This window comes from Phoca vitulina, unplaced genomic scaffold, assembly GCF_004348235.1.
Source record: "Phoca vitulina isolate PV1807 unplaced genomic scaffold, GSC_HSeal_1.0 scaffold11, whole genome shotgun sequence".
NCBI lineage: Eukaryota > Metazoa > Chordata > Mammalia > Carnivora > Phocidae > Phoca > Phoca vitulina.
This window is the reverse complement of record NW_022589714.1, coordinates 7278766-7303478: the sequence shown is the minus strand read 5'-3', so window position 1 is coordinate 7303478 and position 24713 is coordinate 7278766.

Genomic DNA, 24713 nt, shown 5'->3' with positions numbered 1-24713 from the left:
TTTAAGTGCAGATAGTTTGTTAGGAGAAAGTTGTGACCAGAGGAGAGAGGGGACTTGAGACAGGGAAGGAAGGTAGCCAGTGCAGGGTGGGTGCATTAGGAAGCAGCCATCTTCAGGGATGAGTGGAACCTAATCCCACGAGGGATATCCTGATCATGCACCCCAGAAGGATGAAGGGGTTGGGACATTTACACACCTACTCCCATGAGTCATTGAATGAGGGCTGCTCTGGGGAGGGTCCACATCTCCGCCCTTCCTCAGGCCCTCCGTACGGGGAGGCACAGTGGTCTCTGAGAGCAAGTCCTTGGTGCAGCGTGGGCAACCGGCAATCCAGCCAGTGTGCAGCTCCAGCACCTGCCCCCCCTCTCCCACCCCCCCGCTCCATTCCACCTTCCACTCGGAAGGACATTTGTTTGTCTACAGATCTTTATATCCACACAGCACTTACTCTTGGAAATAATAAAAGATCAACTTATCCCACAAACTCCCAGCATGTGGGTTTGCGTGAGGGCTCCACAGAAGCAAATGTCCAGTGAGAAGATCCAGGCTCCCTGCTTGAAGCTGCTCTGATGATCAAGCACACAATGCCTTGCGTGGAATCATAGAGTACGGGTTAGTGGGAAGAGAGACGAGGACAAGAAGCCAAATCTACTGAGTATATATCACGGATCTAGGGTATCAAGCTGTCCTCTAGCAAGACTCTCTCCCTCCCAGTCCCAGGAGTAAAATGAGAGTTATTGTTGGGTCTTATGGTCACCCTTCTTACTTTCTCTAGTCATGAAACCCTAACATTCTGTGCGCCTCATAAATCCTTAATTTATGAGGCAAGGAGGTTTGTTGTCCAGAGAGAGATCAAGTGGTTTATCCTTGGTTCCAAACTGAGTTAATGGTTCAACTAGAGCTGGGACTGATTCCCCATGATCAAGGAGATGGCGGGATTCTGAGTAGGAAATCTGCTCTAACTCAACCACTCTCCTCTAAGGTGTACATATATTCCATTCTCACCCACCCTCTAATTTGTCTCATTCTTTTCTTTCTTTCACATAAAGCTTCCCAAATTGGCCAAATGGCCAAATGACCAGATAGATGTTTTTCTTCTTAGTGTTCTCACTTCATGGTGGCTATAGGTTATGACTTGCATGCCCTTTCTTAGGAATTAAAAAAGTGAGGCAATGAGATAAACTCATGGGATTAGAAGATGCAAAGAACATTTCTACCTGCTTGTACCATTTTTATTCAGCTGTATATCCACAAAAATAGGAAAATGGATTTATTTGTGTGTCTTATAATTTGCCCCAGTTCTTCCCATATTAAACTTTTCCTTAGAATACACTCTGATGTTTTGTCCTGAAACATCCTCATTCATTAACCAAACACTAATAATCAAAATTATTTAACCTTGAAAAATTAATTAAAAGGATTTACCAAGTTGGGAGAAAAAACATTCAAGAAAGAAATGTCATGTTTTAACAAGAAAAGGTGATAAAAAGTGGGAAATCACGTGCTCAAGTGAAGTGTGATTTTCACCCTCTTGGATGCCTGGCAGGATCGCTTAAAAGAGGAAAAAAAAAGGATCAACTATGTGATTTATATTTGCACGTTGAAATTTGTCCCTAGCTTGAAATCAGATCTCTGTGTTTACTCAGCCATACGATGGAATCACATTACTCCTCTGGCTCATGACTCACAAGAAACACTGGATGATTTTTAAACAGAAAAGAAAGCATAATACTCTTTTCTGAACATCCTGAGATATAAGGAGATAAAAGAAGGATAGAAAATGTCTTCCCACAGTCACCACTTGATAATCCTCGTCAAGTTCTGAAGACAGCAGAAATATTGACATTTTTCTCTGGTCTGTGCAATGTGAAGTATGAAAAGATGCCGTTATGTCGTAAGTGGATTTGTTAGGATGTTTTCTTCTTGGCTATAACTCCAGGGTGTGTGTGTGTGTGTGTGTGTGTGTGTGTGTGTGGAAGAGAAAGGCAGGGGCATAGGACTGGGAAACCAAAACTTACAAATATCACTAGGTTTCTTATGCATTTCTCTTTTACATCTTCAGAGAGAAACATCATGAAGGTCTACAGTATAAAAACATATAGATTATAATGGCAGAATAACATACATTTCTGTAAAATATATGTATATATATATTTTGTAGAATACAACATATGCATACTACTGTGTTTTAATTGCATCAAGAATACTGGTATGCAGCAAACATTGACTGGATTTAGGGTTGCCAAGAAAATCCTGCCAGTTTAGGGTTTATTTATTTACTGTGCTTGGTTATTTAGTTGACGCTGTTTCAATTATTCATATAATGCTCTTGCTAATTTGATCTATAAAAATGTCTCTTTGTCTCTAGTCTGATGGACACTGGCTCTTAGGTATGTACTTAAAATAGAGATTGTATTTTATTTATACTCAAGCATGCTGTTCCTATAAAATGCTTCAACATTCAAGTCAGACAAAAGGATGAGCACCAAATCTTGATTTCCTAGTGAACATTCATGTCCTTCTTTTACATCCTAAACTGGAACTTGAGACTCAAGGAGTATGTAGGGAATTCAGATCCTTAAATATGAATAAAAAATTATGAAAAGATAATATCAACTTTATAGACATTTGCAAATGCCAGAAACATCTGGGAATAGTGGCAAATTACCTTAACTATTTCTAACAATGATCCAATTAGGTGGAAATTTTAATTAATGCCAGGAGAAAAAAGAACAAAAGTATGAGGTTATTCTGGCACTATGTAGCGACATTCTGATCTGCAAGTAGAAAATGTAGCATGCTCTTATCCTATACAAATACGATCTCCTGAACCTATAGAACAGAGTGATCCAGTAGAACTATGTGCAGTGGTGGAAATGTTCTACATCTGCTTTGTGCATCACAGTAGCCGTTATGTACTTGTGGCACCAGAAATGTAGCTAGTGCAATGGAGAGACTGAATTTTAAATTCTGTTTAATTTTAATTAATTTAAATTAAAATAGCCACAGGTGGCTAGTGGCTACCATATCATACAATATAATTCTAGGAGAAAAAGCTCATTTTTCAGCCTCAGAGAAAAATCATGGGGGTAGCAGAAATGAGATAAAATTAGAGATTTTGCTGACATCAATGGACATGGAGAAAATATTTGTAAGAGACACATCTGATAAAGAATTGTTACCGAAGGGGCTCCTGGGTGGCTCAGTCGTTAAGCGTCTGCCTTCGGCTCAGGTCATGATCCCAGGATCCTGGGATCGAGCCCCGCATCGGGCTCCCTGCTCAGCAGGAAGCCTGCTTCTCCCTCTCCCACTCCCCCTGCTTGTGTTCCCTCTCTCGCTGTCTCTCTGTCTGTCAGATAAATAAATAAAAACTTAAAAAAAAATTGTTACCGAAAATATACAGAGAACTCTTAAAACTCAACAATAAGGACACAAACAACCAGACTAAATGAAAAAAATGGGCCAAAGACTTTAACAGACACCTCACGAGAAATGGTATAGAGATGGCAAGTAAGCATATGAAAAGATACTCTACATCATATGTTAGCAGGGAAATGCAAATTAAAACAATAGTGAGATGCCACACACATCTATTAGAGTAGTCAAAAATCCAGAACACAGACAACACCAAATGCTGGCGAGGATGAGGAACAACAGGAACTCTCATTCATTACTAGTGGGGAATTCCAAAATGGTACAACCACTTTGGAAGACAATTTGGCAGTTTCTTACAAAGCTAAACATACTCCTACCATATGATCCAGTAGTAGTACCGCTTGGGATTTTCCCAAAGGAGTTGAAAACTTCCGTCCACACAAACACCTGCACACAGATATTTACAGCAGCTCTATTCATAATTGCCAAAACCTGGAAGCAACCAAGATGTCCTTCAGTAAGTGAATGGATAAAATCAATGGGTGTAATCTGAAAATATATTAAATTTTAAAGTAGGATCTAACTCTAAAGGTTTGGAGATCCTTTTAAAAACATTTTTTTTCAATTCAGCTTTGATTTCTCTAAGGAAGATTTTATCTCAGCTAAAGATTCTTTGAAACTCTCCTTTTATAGAGTTCTTTGGCACTCAATCAATTCTACTTCTACTCTTCTATTCCTTCTCAGTCTCCATTTCTGGTTCCTTGGTTCCTCTTTTTTATATGCTTCCCATCTGGGGCTTTGTGCCCTGAGTCCTTAAGACTTCCCTTGTGGGGGGAAAAAGACTCTTCCCTTGATATCAGCTTGTTCTACTCAGTTTCTTCATTCACTTTTCACTCCCATAACTATGTTTTTGATTCCCAAACCAGCTTTTTGAGCCACAGACTTCACATTAGGCTACTTTATCCTAGCTACTAATTTTTTTTCTGCCTGAATGTTACACACAAACCTGACATCGGAGGATTTGGTTCAAAAACCTCTAATAATTTCTGACACTATTAGGCTCCAGGTCTATCATATTATATCCAAATTGATCTTGTCATTGACCTTTTTCCACATCTCACCTTCTGTGGATGGTAACACTATTCTTCCACTCTTGAGACTAGAAATACTGCTGTTTATAACATTATCTTTTCATTCATCCCCTGAAAGCAATTCAGTAACAAATCAGGCCCTCAAAATACCAATTCTTCCTCTGTAAATGTGTCTCATACTCCACCTGCTCTTCCTACAGGCCAGGCTGGAGGCTCAGGGTTCTAAGAGCTAAGGCAGCCTGGCCATGAGAATGAGAAGGGGGTTGGCCATGACTGTGTGATCAAAGCACAGGGCACTTGGGGTTCATGTTCCATGAATCAATGAGAGGTCAAGGCAGTAAGTCTATGGGAGAAGATTGACAACAACAATGAGAAACATGGGGAAGGTGTTATAGTGCAGAACCTATAAGACGGAGTAAGCAGGTTTGAGAGACAATGTCCAGAAAGAGTTCTAGAAACAACTGGATCTAAGGCAAAGGAACTTTTATTAATTTCTGTTAATGAATTCAGGGATAGGAAGGGAGCTGCTAAGATTAAAGAGCCTACTAGACTGGCTTCTTTCTTTTCCCTGATACACCACCCTAATCTAAGCCCTAATACCCATATTATTACTTAATTACTTTATTACTGTTTTGTCTTAATTGTGTTACCTTTGGCAAGTTAGGAACCTCTCAGGGCCTCAGATCTTCATCTGTTAAAGTATTCACACCTATCTCATAAAGTTATTTGAGGATTAAATGTAGAACCCTTAGAACAGAGTCTGGCACCTAATAAATGCTAAATCATTGGCTATTGTTATTATAGTGTTATATTAATATTATTATTTCAAAACAGTTTTTTGACTGGTCCATCTATCCCCAGTCTCTATCACCTCCATCCTATCCTGCATTCAGTTTTGTAATCATTTTCTTCATGGTACTTCGTGTGGCCTTCCGTGGTTCCCAAATTACCTGATGGTCAGGCCCAAACTCCTCTGTCTATCATAACCTTCAATAATTGAGCCTCTCCCACTCAACATGACATCTCTTTGCACCCAGTGCTTTACCTCTCCTTTTTTCAGCATGACCTACTTCTTGTCTCCTACGGAAATCATGACCTTTCATACCACCTCACCTTTGTTTATGTTGCTCTCCCTCTCTAGAAGGATCTCCTTTCTTACCTTCTACTTGTCTCAGTTCTAACCACTTTCAGGGCCTAGCTCAAGTTGTATCTCTTCTACTATAACAGAAGTATTTTCTGTTGTACTTTTCCATAGTGTATGCCTAATAACATCAAGCAGAACACCTGGCACAATAGTAAGTGTTTGATAAATATTTCTATCTTAGTTATCCTTGCTCTAGTGCTCAACATCATAGATTTTATTTTATTTTAAAGATTTTATTTATTGATTTGAGAGAGAGAGAGAGACAGAGGGAGCACAGACAAGGGGAGAGGCAGAGCTAGAGGGAGAAGTAGGCTCCCTGCGGAGCTGGGAGCCCAACATGGGGTTTGATCCCAGGACCTGGAGATCATGACCTGAGCCAAAGGCAGACACTTAATATCTGAGCCACCCAGGTGCCCCAACATCGTAGATTTTAGAACTTGCTATTGTTTGAGTGATAGTTTATGAATATACATTGTATCAATTTAGAAAACCTTCAGTTATATGCCATAGAAGATCACGTTAATGGAAGGTTAAACTCTAAGGATATTTATTGTGTGTTTCCAAAGTTTCATCAACAAGTCAAAAAACCCTTTGGTTTCACCATTCTCAGACTGTTGGATTTTCATCTATGTGCTTTTTGCTTCACCGTCACAAGATGGCTGCTGTAGCTCCAGGCATTTCATCTTCACATGAGTGTCCCAAGGTTAGAAGAAAGTACCAATGGCAAGTGTGTCATCCCTAATTAGAGAAGCTAGCAAAAAAAAAGTGTTCTGGGAAAGGAGAAAAGGGATGCCAAAATTGGCTTAAATAATTCATCATTTGGGGCAAGGCACATTGCTACTCAAACAAAACTGGAGTTCTGCTGTGAAAAAGAAAGAAATGCCTCTTGAGTAGGCATCGTGGTTAGTGTCTGCCCTTCTTTTGTATTTTTGTTCTCTACTGTTGTCTCCTACAGAAATAACGTCTTTATTCCCCAGGGTGCACAGTACGGTCTTGAAAACAGAGCAGCCACACAGCCAGTTAATTGTTTGATTGTTGAATCTGTAACTGCTGTTCAGGGCATTCCCTAAGCCCTCACCTTCTGCCTTTTTTTTGATCCATTTCAGAGTCCCAAGCAGCTACCTATTTTGAAAGTAAGAAAGGTTCAACAAGCACAGTGTGAGCTACTAGATACATAAATTTAACATGCTTTTATGGATTCCTGCAGAAGCTCAGAAGCCAAAATACAAATTTTGAGAAGTTTTTTTGTTGCTCTCTGCCTGATGTAAACATTATGTGCTTAGCTGAGCTGGGAGTCCTTTAATTATCTTTTCAGGAAGCCTTGCTGAGAGTGTAGATCCGAAAGCGACCAACCAGAGCAGCCTCCTGACAGCCCATGCTCTAAAACAGGAGTCAACTCCAAATAATAGTCCCTTTCCTGCACATGATAGTATTTATCTGAGCACAAAGTAATTAACATCTCCAGCAAATAAAGTCTCTGACTGCATCATATGGTCTCAGCAACTCTCAGGTCGCCACCCATCTGGTTGCATTGATTTTGCCATTTGCCAGCATGTGGGTTTGTGTGTGTGTAGTCAGGGGGTGAGTGGCGGGGTGGGAGGAGTGGAGGACCATCAGGTGTTTGGAGTAACACGTTACCACATGTGCATGCTTAGGTTAGTAACATGGACCCAGTCCCTCTATCCCTCTGCTCAAGTAAGAAAGGGACAGATGCTCCTGGTCACATCACTCTTGGATTTAAACTCTGATACTGTTCTTTGCTCACTACCTCTGGAGAGCATCACAGGTTAGAAGAGATAAACGTTTTACGATTAATTGGAGGAAAAGCTATAGCCTAGCAAATTCCTCAGCTCAGAAAGAAAAATTCTACAGATCAGGGAAATAACGGCTGCACTGATTTTAAGCCATTGGGGAGAATGATACGTAGAAAGAGGAAAACAGATTGCTAAATAGACTCCGTCTACAAATGTATTCCTATATTATGCATATGCAGATTAATTTGCACACATGGCCTAAATATTGCAGTGGAAAGTGAAAAATTCCAAATGTTACCAGATTATTTGGTTGTATGACACTCTACACCGAGATGGTTTGGATCCAAAGTCTTCCTTTCAGCTGCTTTGAAAGTACATAAATGTGATAAACAAATCTGCATACGTGGAAGGAGAAGTGGCCCAATCTATACAAAAGTGAGTGCAGAAGCTAGGAAATATTCAGCTCAGGTTTTGGCTTGTCTGAAGTTGCTGATCAGAAAGCTGTCTTAAGATATCATTGAGTAAACATATAGATGACAGAGTAGCCGTGTTACTGTAACTCATGAATGGTCATTCTGTAGATATGTTGAAACACAATAAAAGAAATATAATGGGCTATATATATTCCACACAAGCTAAACATAGTATTTGCAACAAATATCACTTAACAACTAATAAGTGTTGTAAATTGTATTCGTTATTTCAATATGCCTTTTTGTTTAGTTTTGTTTTACACACACACACACACACACACACACACACAAAATGCCAACTCAAACTGGAATGAGCACTTGATATGCTCTCACAGGGGCTGTGATGATCTTGCTTTAATAGTAACAAATCCCCCAGGCTCACATGGGAGGTGTGGGGTGACTAGGAGGGGCAGAGAGGGAAATGATCAAAATGGTCCTCCACCCCACAGTGTTCAATCATGATTGCTCTTTGCTACTGTTAGCTGGACTCATTTTCTTAGACTCGATTAGCCCCTGCTAATGTTTCCACGGACAGGGACAGAGGGCGTTCGAACAATCAGCATAGTGGTTAGAGTGGAGGTGCTGGATGGGTTGAAAGCTGGCTTCACTAGGCTATAACTTGGGCGAGTTGCTTATCCTTTCAAAGTTGCTGTGAATTGGGGTAATAATAGTAACTGTCTCATAGGATTAAGGGCAGAGTGAATAAAATAATCATATAAATTGTTTTATTTAAAGATTTTATTTATTTATTTGTCAGCCAGAGAGAGAGAGAGAGATCACGAGCAAGGGGGAGGGTAGAGGGAGAAGAAGACTTCCTGCTGAGCAGGGAGCCCGATGCAGAACTCAATCCCAGGACCCTGGGATCATGACCTGAGCCGAAGGCAGACGCTTAACCGACTGAGCCATCCAGGCATCCCAAAATTGTTCAGCCCATTGTAAGCCATATAAATGTTTATTATTATCATCATTATTATTATTGTTGTTGTTGTTGTTATTATTATTTCTGTTATAACTCGGGATAAAAGAGAGGGGTATGGGAAGGGGGCCTTTTAAAATCTATTCCAGACATCATCCATTCACTCATTTCTTCCTTCAAAAGAAAAGCACCTTGATTGTTATATTGAGTGTCTATTGTATTGAGATAAGCATACTGCTTTGGGTGCAACACAAGATCCTGGTAAAATCTCACCTAGGTGAAATTTGCTTTTCAAATTTCTCACCTCCCTTTCAGCTGTCCTCCTCCAGAGTATTGTTTTCTCCCACTGCCCTGGTGATTAAGAGCCAATCACTGGAGTTCACCTTAACAGGCCAAACTGTCACCTCAGTCAGCCCCCACCAAATCTCCTGTGCAAAGTCCCATTTTTTTCAGATGCTTTTTTGGTAACTGGCTTAATTCTTGCTAAGATGTTAAATTTTCTGATCTGTCGGTACATAGTATTAACTCTTTCAGTTTATTATTCTGATGGTAGAGACATAGTACCTTATACAAAAGAGTCCTTCTGGTATGGAATTTCATGGTACAACGTGGGCTTATGGGGTAAAAACAGGGGCAGATAAGATGTTCAGCGCCTCTGAAATCAATTCTCACAGGAAGTTCTGTCTGTATGCAGGAATAGCTTGGTGGAAGGTAATGAGGCCCTGTCCCTATATAAGGCAGCATGCAGTTCAGTTGGAGATAAGAATTATACCAGTTAGACAATAATTCTACTAATAGAATAAAACTCAATGCACCAAATTACTAGATAATAACCGTCAGGTAATATTGTTCTCAGAATACATTAAAATGCCAAAATTATTTAGTAAAGGCTGAATGTTTACTCTCAAAATACATTTTATTGTGACAAAATACCACATGTAACATAAAATTTACCATTGGTGACATTCAGTATATTCATAGTGACATGCAACCATCACCACTATCTAGTGCTGGAACACTTTCATCACCCCAAAAGGAAACCCTATGTCCAGGACACTCCCCATTCTTCCCTCCCACCAGTCCCTGGCAACTACTAATCTGCTTTTTATCTCTGTGGATTTGCCCACTCTGGATACTTCATATAAATTGACTCATATAACATGTTGCCTTTGGATCCACTTTCTTATGTTTAGTATAATATTCTCAAGGTTTCATCCATATTGTAGCATGTATCAGTACTTCATTCTTTTTATGGCTGAATAATAGTCCACTGTATGGATAGACCACATTTTGTCTGTCCATTCATCAGTTGGTTGACGTTTAGATCGTTTCTGTGTTTTGGCTATTGGAAATAGTGCTTCTTTAAATATTCATGTTCAAGTTTTTGGGGGGCACTGTTTTCAGTTCTTTTGGGTATATACTCAGGAGTGGTATTACTGGGTCACATGATTTAGCCATACTTGACTTGTTGAGGAACTGCTAAACTGTTTTTCAGTTTCCATTTTATATTGCCACCAGAAACATATGAGGGTTCTAATTTCTCCACATCCTCACCAACATTTGTTATTTTCAATTTTTTTTTTATTTTAGCCTTCCTAAGTGGTATGAAGTAATATCTCACTGTGGTTTTGATTTGTATCTGCATAATGACTAATAATATTGAGAATCTTCTCACGTGCTTCTTGGTCTTTGTGATAGCATTTTAAATATCTTATCTCAGGGCACCTGGGTGGCTCAGTCTGTTGAGTGTCTGACTCTTGAGTTGGGCTCAGGTCATGATCTCAGGGTCATGAGATTGAACCTCACGTCTGGCTTTGTGCTCCATGTGGAGTCTGCTTACAATTCTCTCTCCCTCTGTCTCTGCCCCTCCCTCACTGTGAGCAGATGACTAAACTGAGGCTTTATAATTAAGATGAAATACATTGTCCAAAGTCATGGCAGAATCAGGTTCAAGGGATCTAAGGGAAATGAGCCTGGAAAATGATGGACTTGGGCTACTGAAGAGTATCTGGACCTCTTATGTTAAGAAAACCTTCCAGGGAAAGCACAATGCCCATCAAGGCATGTTGGGAGCAACTCACCCATGTGGCAGGTCAGTTGTCGAAGACAAGCCACACACAGCTGGGTTGCTGAGCCAGTTGTCAAATATGTTGCCCAAAGCAGTCAGCTTCCACAAAAGAGGCTTTGGGGAGCCTCCGTAGGCTGTTGGCAATTTTCCTTTCCATTTTGTTTCTCCTTATTAAAAAAAAAGAAGTAGCCTGTCATAATTGCAGTGAGATCTAATTTCTTTCACAAAATGCCATTTTATTTGATTAACTAGAACATTGAGGTCAGGATATAAAAGATGAAGAAGTTAGACTTACATAACCCAATAGGAACAGAATCCAGACTTTATTTCAAAGAGCTTCTGATCACTTAGGATGTTCAAAGAACTTTGGAACAGGACAAGTGAATAAAGAACACATGCCCTGAAGCCAGTACTCTTTTAACCCATGGACTGACCAACTCAATAGCCCATGAGAAGAATGTCTGAGCATAGATGGATATGCCACAGGCTCGTCACGGGCATGCCACGTGGCCCTGGCACCTGGTAAGACCTCACATGTATCTTGGTTAACTGCCCTGCCTCCTCTTTAGATTGTTCTGCCATTGGTTATGTAATTTGGAAATAAAGATAAATAACACACACATAGTAACGAGAGTTCCTACACAGTGCCCTTGATATAGTAGTTTCTAGGAAGAGCCCCCCCTGGTAAAAGATGCCTAAGGTCACATGGAGATTGAGCCAAATGAAAGGGAATTTTAAGTTCCAGTCTACTTGACCTCAAATACTGAATAATATTTTACTCTCTATGAGATGATATTAGAGTGATGTATAGCATGGCGTGGTAAATCAGCGAAGAGGGTCAAATATACACTTGGACTAGAGACACCAAAGGTTTAATGTCAGTAACTTTCAAGTATATTGGCAAATCGTATCAATGGACAAAGCTTGCTGGTCCTGCTATGTGGGAGCACTGTATTCTCCCAGGTACTTGTGTGAGGAACACTTGTCTGTCATATGCCACCTGGGCCATGTGGGGTGTTTTCATTAGCACTCAGAGGCAGATCTCCAGAGCTTTCTGTTTACTTTAAAGGAAGTGCAAAGTATAAATGTTTACCAAATCTGGACTAGACTGCCTCTTTCCCAAATGAGTTTTGTTGTGATTTCTTTCTTAAATGTGTTTCAATATAGAGAGAACAGTTTTGGAGAGAAAATAGTGAGAGTCACTGGATACCTTTTCTCCTATGATCTGAGCCTCTCAAGGAAAGATGAGGAAACTGGCAGGAATTTTCTTATCAACGACGGTGACTGTATAAATCACCCATATAAAGTATACAGAGTTATGTTTTTAAGAAATACTTAAGGCAAGTGTTTTAAAAAATTATCAACCCCCCCCACCAGAATCTTCTGTCCTCATATTAAATAACATAAACAAAAACTCCCAGCAAAAGTAACATTTATGTAAAGACAAGGCATTAGTGAAAACAACAAGGGAGCATTTGCTGGTGCCAGGCCTGATATCTGGAGCATTTGTTGCCTGGAGAGTGTGGTGAGATAAAATGAGCTCTTTTATCCTCTGGATCCAAAATACAGACGCCTTAAATCCCGTGTTGGTGCAGAGCTTAATCAGAGTTGGAGTCGAACCGCGAAAGCACAGACTCTTGGTAACAAGATCTTTCTATACATGACTGGCTGGACGTTGCAGGTACAACCCAGCTGAATCTATTTGAATTCCCCTGATGTTGTAAAAATATTTATGGACCTTTCAAAAACTGTTATAGGTTTATTTGAGCTATGCGATTCCAAATTCAAAAAAAACCCCAAGATATTCTACATTAAAAGCTAATGGAAAATTACAAGTAGACATTACTGACTTTTTAAAAAATCTTCTTTGCCCTAAAACAGACTTCACTAAGAGCAGTACACCACAGAAACACAGCTAATAGCTTATCTGTTTGCTGCTAGTCCTAAAGAACTATAGTAGGTTTTTCCCCTTTTACTTTTCATGTTATTTAGTTTAACTTCACTAGTTTTCCTGATAAGTGGAAAATCAGAACATTGCTGAAAAAGTGGAAAGTGTAGAAAATTATAAAGAAATAAAATTACCTATAATGGCAACCCCAGCTATCACAAAGTTTAATGTTTTGGTGTATTTTTCTAGTCTCTTGTCCATGTCGGTATGAGTATGTATGCACACCTAGATATTTGATTACCTCAAGCTGATTTCATACCTTAGATAGTCTTCGCCCCCAGTTTCACTGAATTATAAGATGAGATTTTGACATGTCATTAAATATTCTTTGAGCATAAGATTTTAAATGGGTGCATGATATTATCCTTTAATGATATCTGTATTATTGAATAGATTGTTTTTAATTTCTTTTTTTTTAAGATTTTATTTATTTATTTGACAGAGAGAGACATAGTGAGAGAGGGAACACAAGCAGGGGGAGTGGGAGAGAGAGAAATAGATTCCCCACTGAGCCGGGAGCCCAACACGGGGCTCGATCCCAGGACCCTGGGATCATGACCTGAGCCGAAGGCAGATGCTTTAACGACTGAGCCACCTAGGTGCCTCTATTGTTTTTAATTTCGGTTGCGAATGATTCATGATAAGTATTTTTCTACATAAATTTTTGATATGTAAATTATTTCCTTTCAATAGGTTCTAGATTTGGAATTGGCGAGTAAAATAGAAAAGTAAAACTTTTTTAAGGTTCAAACATATTTTGCCTTTATTGTTCTGAATTAGTGTGCCAATGTAAATTGTATAAACTCCCACCACCGGTGGAAAAAAATGTGCCTGTCTCTCACTACATTCTCATCCAGACTACTTAAGAGGGTTAGAAAATTAGTTTCCAGTTTGATGTGCCAGAAATAGCGCTTTGTTGTTGCTTTAGTTTGCTTTTCTTTAAAATTAGTTAAAATATACATTTAAAATTTTTGGTGAATGACAATTTGCGTATTTTCTTTGAAAAATTGTGCATTTTTGTTGACCATTTCTCTTTTTTTCTGTTAAGTTTTTCTTCAGTTTTTTTGTTTGTAAGTAAAAAACATGCCTGTTGTAAAAATTTAAACAAAATAGAATTATGAGCAATAAAAATGTGAAAATTACCTTCTACCCAATTACCTTCTACCCTTCTACATTTTTTTGTACATGCTTACAGACATTTGTTTTTACAAAATATGCCATTATACATATACACGTATGGGATTTTTTTAAGCATAAATTGCATCATTTGCTTTTTCACTTAAAAGCATGTCACCGATTTGTTTACTCTTCGGTACTGACGGTTATTCCTCATGCGTCGAAAAAACTCTGTTCTGAAGTAGCACAGTTTATTCCATTATTTCTTTACTTATGCACACCCTGTGCATATATTTGGATGCCCCTTGTGAGTAAGAGGCTCTGGCTTTTTTATGTATCTTCCCTCTAACCACATGTAAAATATGGACTACATTTTCCATTATGTGTCTTTCTCAAGGAAAAGGCTTCAGTCCTGCAGCTGAGAACACAGTTCTCACTAACAGTTAGAAGAGCCAAGGGCAAAATAAAGTGCTCTAATAGACACCATTCTCCATGCTCAGAAAGGACAGGGCAGAATTCCTGGAAAAGCTGCCGATGACAGCTGACAGCCTTCCCCCATGCTCACTCTGAAACCAGAGACTAGGAGCAGAGTTATTCATGGCTCTAGCCAAGGGAGAAGAAGGGTGAGTCACCATCCTGCAGCCTATCCTCTGGTGAACTGGTGGCTAAATTCTTGGAGCTCTAGAGCAGGTTGCCACTGGCCAGACCTAGGGCCTAGGCTGTCCGTTCCTAGTATAGGAACGAGTATATATGGCAACAAGCCTGTGCAGCTCTATGCAGCTGGTTTCTTCCTCTAGGAAATAGTTCAAAAGGCCAAATGAGGAAGAAGCTACCAGGCTCAGACCCATTTCACCCCTTGCCTCAGAGTGTTTTTATTTTAATTAATTAATTTATTTTAGAGAGAGACAGAGAGAGAGAGCGTGGGGCGGGGCAGAAGGAGAGGAAGAGAGAGACTCTCAAGCAGACTCCCCACCAAGTGGGGGCCCGATGCGGGGCTCTATCTCATGATCCTGAGATTATGACCTGAGCTGAAGCCAAAAGTCGGATGCTTCACCATCTGAGCCACCCAGGCGCGCTATGCCTCAGAGTGTTCTAATTGGACTGCCAGGAGAACGGGCACAGTCACCGGCCTGAGCTGTCTCAGGTGAGCATGGTGAGTGGATGCTGATATGCAGACCCATCATTCACAATACCTTACTCCTGGAGATCCTGGGAGTGGATCATAGAAAATCCATTCATTCAACAACCAAACATTTATGAAGTGCCTCCATAATATTGGTTTCTGGAATCTTGTTGGGTAGCAGGGACACAATGATGAAGAACACATGATCTTTTCCTTCAAGGAGCTTGCTGTCTATTATAAAGATACAGATGTGAATGAATGACTATAATAACATATGCTTGGTGCTTGGCCAGAAGTGTATCCAGGGTGGCAGAGGCACAAAGGAGGAGGTGAGTTTTTCCTACTTAGGATGAGAAGACTAGAAAAAGCTTCCTGGAGCAGGTGCTATTGGAGCTTAGTGTTGCTCTTTAACATGGACTCCCTGTGCATCCCTGAAGCTATGTCTGACCCCAGAGCCAGGACCTAGCAATCATCAGCTAGAGTCCAACTGCTGAGCATGGCCACCTCCGTGCCCAGGATTTGGGGTAGGCTTATGCAGAAGGATTTTTAAACTAGAGACAATGGGTCTAAGCCTAGGAACATAGTGTGATCTCTCAGTGTCAAAAACCCAGCCCTCAGAAAGGACATGGATTTGAACCCACAGCGGGGTTTCACTTGGCCTTTATCTTTGTTCAGGTTTTCCCATAAGCAGACCCTGACACAAAGCAAAATCTTCAGGAAAGGCAGAGTGAGAAACAGATTTATTAGACAGAGTTTTGTGACAGCAGTATCTCCAGCTCCTCACAGGTCGGGGGAGGGGGCAGGGAAAAGCAGGGTCCACACCCAGGTGTGGATTCAAAAAGGCCTCGGTTCTACTGTCAAGATTAACAGTAAAGAGAGAACCAGAAATATGGTTTAGGATAAGAACCTGATCAAGGAGGGGCATTTCTCAAAGGTAACAAACACTTTCCGGTTTCATTTTATAAGGAAACTATTGTTATTAAGAATTTCATGGGCACCTAGGTGGCTCAGTCGGTTAAGTGTCCGGACTCTTGATTTCGGCTCAGCTCATGATCTCAGGGTAGTGAGATCGAGTCCTGCATTGGGCTGGGCATGGAGCCTGCTTGGGATTCTCTCTCTCCCTCTCTTTCCCCACTCGCTCTCGTGCATGTGTGCTCTCTCTCTCTCTCTCTAAAAAAAAAAATTTCAATAAGTTGGATCCTCATTACTAAAATGCATTCTATGTTTAAAATTAAATTTCAATCTATTAGCAAATTAAATTCAAATAATTGAATTTAATATTATGGAGCAAACATGCCATGGAGAGTGAAGTCTAGAATCTTTTATTTCTCACAGGAAGAGCACTACCACGCACCACTCATTTATCTGGGGACAGAAACCTCCAATTATAAAGTCAGCCTTGAGGCAGAGAGACATTCCTGAGGGGCCTGGAGCCCCTAGACCTTTCAGTCAGACCTTCACAGCCTGGAATATCCTCAGCCAAAATAGAGACAGGAGTGTTCATACCTGCTATGTTCTGGTTAGCTCAGTTCAACCCCTACCTCCTCATTGTGATCACTGGGGTTTTTAGAAAGCCATCCTGCTGAAGAGCACATCTAGGAAATGGTGACCCTGTTTGGAGGCAGCAGCAGACGATAGACCCCCTTATAGTTGAGACCACAGCTCAAATCCCAACACAGTCGTTTACCAGCTCTGGGACCTGCAGCTAAGTTGCTCAGCCTCCTGGTGCCAATTCCTCATCTGTAAAATGCAAATAAAATTACCATGAAAATACTGCCAGCCTCAGTCCTCAGGATTGTAAGACTGTAGATGGATTTGCTGTTGTGCAATGCTTCTTGCTCTTCCTGTAAATTCCGAAAGGGTCAGATTTCTACAGCAGCATGTCACCAAGTTTGTCTCCCTTGGATGACATAACACTAGGGAAGCCCCAAAATTTCTTCTGAGTTGTGTTTTCATAAACAGAGTTCCGATTTTTTAAGTGAGAAGTTTGGAAAGTTTTGCCCAAGATTGGTTCCTTAACAGCTGTGTCTAGATAATATAACCTGATGTTTGATGTTATGAGCTTATATCTCTTCATAATGTCTATACAAAACCTATCTTTCAACTAGATTTGACTTGTTAAAATCTAAGATTTTAAATTGCTTAAAATGTTCACTCAAAGAAATTAGTTAACTTCATTACATGAAACTTTGCTATGATTATTACATTGTCCTGAAGTCCTTGTACACTTTCCAGTTTACAAGAGATATTACCAAAATATACTCACAGATTTGGAAGATGAGGATGTGGACATCTTTGTTTATCTATAGGACTATCAAGAACCATTATGGGTTTCTACACAGTAGAATGACTTGGTCAGATTTTTATGTTAAAAGATAATGTCTGTAGGGTAGAGGCAAAGATTCTGGACAAGTCCAGGTGGATGCTGGTGAGGATCTGAACTGGGAAGGGCATAAGATCCAACGAGAAAAAGGGACATGGAATACTCGTAGTAGAATGTAAATATTCCATCACTCTGTGAAAATTTTACTATTCTATTCTTTCTCAACCTTTTCCTTGCTGAATTAGAGGGATGGAATGTAATTATTTCTTACCCTCTGGGAGTTCAAAGACCCAGCCTCCCATGCCCTTAGAGAAAGGGATTTGACTATTTTGGCTGCTTTTGATTTAGGCTCTAGATTTAATGAGTCATTGAGGTCTGTTATAAGTGAACATTCGGTATGGAAGGGATAAAGGGGCTGTGGGGATGGACAGACTGAAGAGAGGAGCAAGAAATGGACATACTATATGGGACCCCAGATGCCTAAGAATTTATCTGGAGGAAGTGGCCCAAGAAGGGAAAAGCCTACTGCTTAGAGAATGGGCCTGAGGAGGGATCTGGGTCCTCTTCTATCCTCTTCTATGACAGCCCAGCAATCACTGAGCAAGAACCTCTTGTAAGATAAGGCAGAGACAGTCCTGAGGCTGGGGCAGCAGTTACCCACACCTTGGATACACTGTATTTTTTTTTTTCTTTTTAAAATTAGAACAAACAGGATCCACATAAATGCTGCTTGCTGCTTTCACGGACCTAATCCCTGAAGCTAACTTTATTTTGACCCTGTAGTATGTGCTCTGTCTTAGCTTGAGTTACCCCCAGAGCAGAGCCTGAAACAAAGACCTGTGTGCAGGAGGTTTATTTAGCATGTGATCGCAGGGAGCAAGAGTAAGAGTAAGGGACCAGAAAGTATAAAGCAGGGAAGAAGAAAAAACTACTACAAGGATATTTTATCAGGTTATTTACTTACTGTGGGCAACTGAGGCTTGATCTCTCCAAGGCCTGCCGAGGAATGTATAGAGAGTTTCAGAACTGTCTACCAAATGATTTGACAGAGGGAGACATTGATTCATAAACTGTTGGCTGAGGGTGACCCCAGGAGGCAATAACTCTCCTGACTTCAGGGCTGTGCAGGGAGAGCATGCCTGACAGTCGCCCATAGTGTCGGAACAGGTCGCAAAAGATGTTCAGGGCATGCTGAGGGCAACGTGCCATCCGCATGAAGCCACTGGAAGCCTACACAGCAGTTTTCCAAAACCAAGTGTGCAAAAAGCAGTGAGGCTGAGAGGATGTGAGGCAGGGCCCAACAGGTGTCTGATACAGAGTCCCCTTCCCAAAATATCTTGATCTCTTCATGGAGAATTCTTAGGGGTAGGAATTCCTGGCTCTTATTTCCCATTTTCTAGAAGCCAAAAGTCAAAGATACAGATCTGTCTTCTGCCCGATGTAAGCTCACCTCATCAGTGAGTGGCTGACTCCGGGAGGCAGGCCGTACACACCAGAAGGTCCTGGCAGGGTCGAGTTCAGTTTCCCAAGGTTGTGACCAACTTGATAACGTCCCCTTGTAGTGGCTTGGGTCGGGTGAGGGACATCCCAGAGAGTGCAGCACAGATGGGGGCCCGCTGAAGATCCTTCTTATACAGCAGCCGGGTCAGCAGCAACATTCCCACCAGGCTGTTTCTGGGTGGTGGTCTGTATTCCCTACTTCCTGAGTCTCCTTGTTCTCACCATTCCTTCACTTGAATTCCAGCATCCCTTTGGGTCTATGAACCCCTGGTCCCCTTTCAATAAATTCCCTTTTCCTTAAAATAGCCACAGGCTGATAGAACAATCAGTGAACAAATAGAAGACAAGGTGGGGGTGGGGTGGGGTGGAGAAGTAACACCATTGCCCTCCCTAAACACACTAGAACTCATCACGTGATTCTGCCCTAATTTGTATAACAAACTACTGGATTCAATATCCAGGACATAATATATGTATTATGTGTACATGTATGCAATATGTATATTATGGCACCTATACGGCACAGGAGAATTCAATTGTCTCTAGAAACCAGCTCTTGCATAACTTGCTAGAGTTAACATTCATTAAGAAAAAAAGCCCTCTAATTTCTGCCTCAGCAGCTTATCAGTAAGAGTTGTATTAGAAGAAGAGTATACACCCAATTTTATACTGACCTATAGATTGTTCTTGGTTCTGCTTCAGTCTAACTTAACCTTTAATGATATAATTAAAGAGGTATCAGGAAATATGGATTGAATACACACATTTGTCTCTCCTAACACCCTACTCAGATGATGGTGAAGGAATGCAAAAAGGCACACATGCTCAAGGGCAAAGGGAAAGAAAGTATGGAGGACTAGTCACTGAGTCATCAGTTTGAAGAAAGCTGACACCTGAACCAACAGTGGGAGAAGACAACACCCAAAAACAAGCTGACTCATGATGCAGAACCCTGGGCAGTCTCAAGAATTGGAGGCACCAGTTATCTTTGGAGACGAGGATGTAGGGTGTGCTGAAAACAGAAGAATTAGCTGGAAGTCTATGTTTGCTGCAGTCAGACATCCCTTCCCCAGCATATGCACCAGGCAAATACCCCTCCCCGACCAGGGCTGAAGGCTGGAAAGGTCAGCCCTGACCAGCTCTAGATTTGAGGACAACGGGCATCACTGAGGTATGCGTGAGGCCCTATATTGACATGACGGGGGGTTAAATGTATCTATGACAAGGAAGCATCTTACATTCTAAAAACTTTAGATAGACTACAAATAATTAATCACCATGTTTCAAAATTTTTACTATCTTAGTGTCTAATTCAATATAACCTTTCTTAGCTATCATTTAAAAATACAACTTCAGGCCCTTGTAGGACCCAGTCCTGCCTTGCTTTTGGTAATACTCTGCTCTGGGAACAGGAGGAGTCCATAACCATGGTCCCCAGCCTAGGAAAGGAAAGCTGCCCTCAATACACCAGCCACCCAGATACTGTCCATTCTTGCGAGTACTTCCAGTGTTCAGCTCTGCTCATTGGTTCTTTATAACCCAGTGGTTATTGAGCACATTCTCTGGAGTTGAGTTGCTTGGGTTTGAACTTTGGCTCTGCTAGTTACCCACTAAGGGATCTTAGACAAAGTACTTAATTTCCTAGTGCCTCGGTTATTTTATGTAAAACAAATTTTTAAAATGCTTCCAACTCTTTGATGGTTATAAGATTTCGGGCTTTTCTATAAAAAACCACCCATCAAAATCACACTGTGCTCCAAGAGAGAATTTTAAGAACTTTCAGTCATGGAGTAAATATTTGTGCTACCTCAAAATTCATATGTTGAAATCCTAACCCCTCAATGTGCTGCTGTTAGGAATGGGGCTTTGGGGAGGTGATTAGGTCATAAGATGGAGCCCTCAAGAATGGGATTAGTGCCGTTATAAAGGAGACCCCAGAGAGATCTCCAGCTCTTTCCTCAATGTGAGGCTACAGGAAGATGGCGGTCTGCAAATGGGAAGGAGGCTCTCACCAGAACCTACCATGCTGGCATCCTGATCTTGGACTTCTAGCCTGCAGAACTGTAAGAAATACATTTCTATTGCTAATAAGCCACCCAGTCTTGGACAATTTGTCATAGAGGCCTAAACTAAGACACTTTGTTTATAAAACAATGGATTGCTTTATCTTTTTCATGCCCACAGACTTAAATATCAAACAGAATTCTGAATAATGGGATATCTGGATTTTAAAAAAATCAAAACACTATGGCCTAAAATGCCAATTAACACAGGTGGAAGGAAAGATGGAGCAAGAAAGTTGTCATTTTGAAACCATCATCATAGTAATTGATTTAGGCAAGAATCATCAGTGGATTCCAAAACCACTGGTGAACATTTGGTGAGAAACAGGGTGTTTACATAGTCTTAGAGTATCTCCCCATAACTACTTATTAATTACAAAGGGAAAATAACTTCACAGTGGGGAAACCTGGCAGATACTACTTTAAGGAAATGATTAAGTTTAATATCACAATTAATGAGACAAAGTCATATCACGTACCACCTGTTAGGATGTCTTGCAAGATATAAAACATCACTACTGAATTATTCCCCCCAAATTTGCATAACTTGAATTAATCATGAAGAAATGTCAGATACCCTCAATTTGTGGAGCCTTCTGCAAAATAATTGGTCAGTGTTCTTAAAAAATGCTAAGGTCATGAAAGACAAAACAAGGCTGAGGGACTGCCACAGATCAAAGGGGACTAAAGAGACATGCAAACTAAATTCAGTGCATGATTCTGGATTGGATTCTAGGCTAGGAAAAGAAATACAGATATAAAAGGAATAATTGGGACAATTAGTGACATTTGAATATTGACTGGGGATTAGATAATAGTTATTGTATCAATGTAGAATTTCCTGATTTTTTAAATTGTGCTGTGGTTACGAAAGAAATTGTCCTTGATTTTAGCATATGCACACCAAAGTATTTAGGCATAAAGGAGCATGATGTCTGCAACTTACTCTTAAATAATTGAGAAAAAAAATCTGTGTGTGTGTGTGGGGGGGTGTATGCCAAGAAAACAGTAAATCAAGTGGGACAAAATGTTTAACAACTGGTGAACCTGGGTAAAGGGCATGCAATATAGGAGTCCTTGCAATCCTTATAAGTTTGAAATGATCCAATATTAAAGGTTATAAAAAAGTAAATATACTATAGCCAAAAGATTGCCTCCTGGATATAATATTCTACAGTTAGCATTCAGTGATTAAGGGTGATCCCAATAGACCAATTCATCCTGCTATCTCACCTTCGCAAACTTAGAGAAAACTTGCTTTCAAACTATACCCAGTGCTATGATTAAAAGCAAGATAGCTCCAGACTCCCAGAGTCCACTGAACTTGTAAGTATGAAGGAGAGAATCAACTGTTTTATGAATTATTCTTCTGATAAAATTTCTTGAAGGTAGTTTTAATCTGTACCTGTTACAGAAGAGTGTGACACAATCTGTTAGTTACCACCCCAATATCCATTCTTTCTTGGTAACAAACCTCCTGGTTTTTAGGTAGGGATAGGGTTGCTCACAATAAAAGCTGTGTTTTCTAGCTTTCCTTGCAGCGAGGTGTGGCTATGTGGCTAAATTCTGAACGAAGAGACTAAAAAAAATTATATAGCAACTTCCAAGACACCTCCTTAAAAGATGTCATTGGCCCTTTTATGCTTCTTGTCTCTTCTACCATAATATTACCTGGAGTATAGACTGATGCTTGGATTTCTAGCAGCTATCTTGCGCAACAAAGGCAAGGTTCATATCCTAGGGATGATGGCACAATGAGACGGAAGGAAACCATGTGGGTCCCTTATTAAAAAAGAGCTCTCACACATGGATAGCTCAGTTGGTTAAGTGGCCAACTCTTGATTTCAGCTCAGGTCATGATCTCAGGGTCATGAGATCGAGCCCCACATCAGGCTCTGCACTCAGTTTGGAGTCTGCTTGAGATTCTCTCTCTCCCTCTCCCTCTGCCCCTCCCCCCCACTAGCACTCTAAATAAATAAATAAACAAACAAATAAATGAAATCTTTAAAAAAAAAAAAAAAGCTACCATACCAACCCTGGAATATCTATCTAGTAAACTATTTTATATGAGAGAAAAAGATAAACATCCATTTTGCTTAAGTCACTGCTAATTCAAGTTTCTATTATGTATCATAAAACAAAAGGTATTTTTTTTCTTAAATAAGGGGCTGAGGACTGACTTAGACTAATAATTTCTATAAAGTTTTCAGGAAATGATTCACTTCATGAGGGTGGATCCCATCAATGTTTCTCTCTAGAGCCTAGCAGAGCCTTCATATAACTTCAGGTGATGAATTGTTCTGTGGATGAATGAAAATTCTTTTTGTTAAAATAACTCCAAAATGTTGCCTACAGCAATATTAGTAATTCATCCCAACTTGGTATTGTTTTGATTATTATAATTTGCTTCAAAGATCACATTAAATATTTTTCTTTCCCTATGAATCTTGGTCAAAAGTGATACAATCCTTATCTAGTGTTCTAGCTTGTTGAAGACAGAATTTTATGACTATATTGTTTGCTTTCATGGCATTGTTCTTTAATGGATCATAAAGTAAAGGGAATTAGGCAACATAGGCTGAGTTATCCTATAGGCACAATTCCAAAATCTCACTAGTTTTAAACCACAAAGTTTACTTCAGCAGACGGTCCTGCTCCATATCTTTCTTAATCAGCTGATGGAATCCCCTCCATCCGGACAAGAGGGAAAGGAATGTGACAAATTGCTTATTTGTTCTTATGGCTTCAATCAGAAATAAGACATTTCACTTCCACTCATATATCACTGGCTAAAGAAGTCACATGGCCACACCTGACTTGAAGGGAAAGGAAGTGCATCCTGCTATGTATCCAGGATGAACATCCCAGAATTACTGGAGAACACTAATGATTATCAGACATGGTATTTCATAATTAATTCTGAGCCCACGTCTTCTCACTTTAGTCTTCTCCTGAATTTGTCTTCAGTAACTTTTTAAAAAGATTTTATTTATTTATTTGAGGGATAGAGAGAATGAGCTGTGGGGAAGGGCAGAGGAAGAAGGGGAAGCAGACTCCCCACTGAGTCTATCCCAGGACCCTGAGATCATGACCTGAGCTGAAGGCAGACACTTAACTGACTGAGCCACCCAGATGCCCTGGCCTTCAGTAATTTTTAAATGTAAGAAAAATTTGATTGGTAAATAGAATGGCCAGCTACATTTTTTATGATTATGGAAAGTAAAATTTTCCTGAGGAGATAGAGAATTAGCTCTAACTCTCCTAATCTGCCAGTGTTTGTTTGTAACTACGTGCTGATGAAAAACAAAAGAACATGGCTTCTCAAAGTCTCGTCAGGTCAGTGTAGTCTATGTTACCTCAGATTGGTGGTTTATTAAGTGTGCAGGACTCCTAGGGAGTCTCTAGAATGGAGTTAAGTGTTCACAAAATGCTTCCTTTTCCAGACATATCTGTTTGAGACTGTATTTTCTCCATTCACTTCAATGAAGGCAACATATTGCAACAGATTGAATGCAGAACAGACTTGAGAATCCAGTCATCTTTTATTAAGCAAGACATTAAAGAAATCAGCAAAAGAAATTAGTTCTGGAAAATATAGTCATTTTTATATGAGTACATATTTCATGTTAATATGCAAGGGGTAATTGTTATTTTAAAGGAATTAATAAATATATAGTTTACAATTTGCTCAGTTTTAATTTTTAATAAAGTTAATATTGATAGATATAATCAACATAAGCTAAAGGTCTTTGGGGTCCTCAATAATTTTCATTTAATTTTTCATTTTGAAATAATTATTCTCAATAATTTTTAAGAATT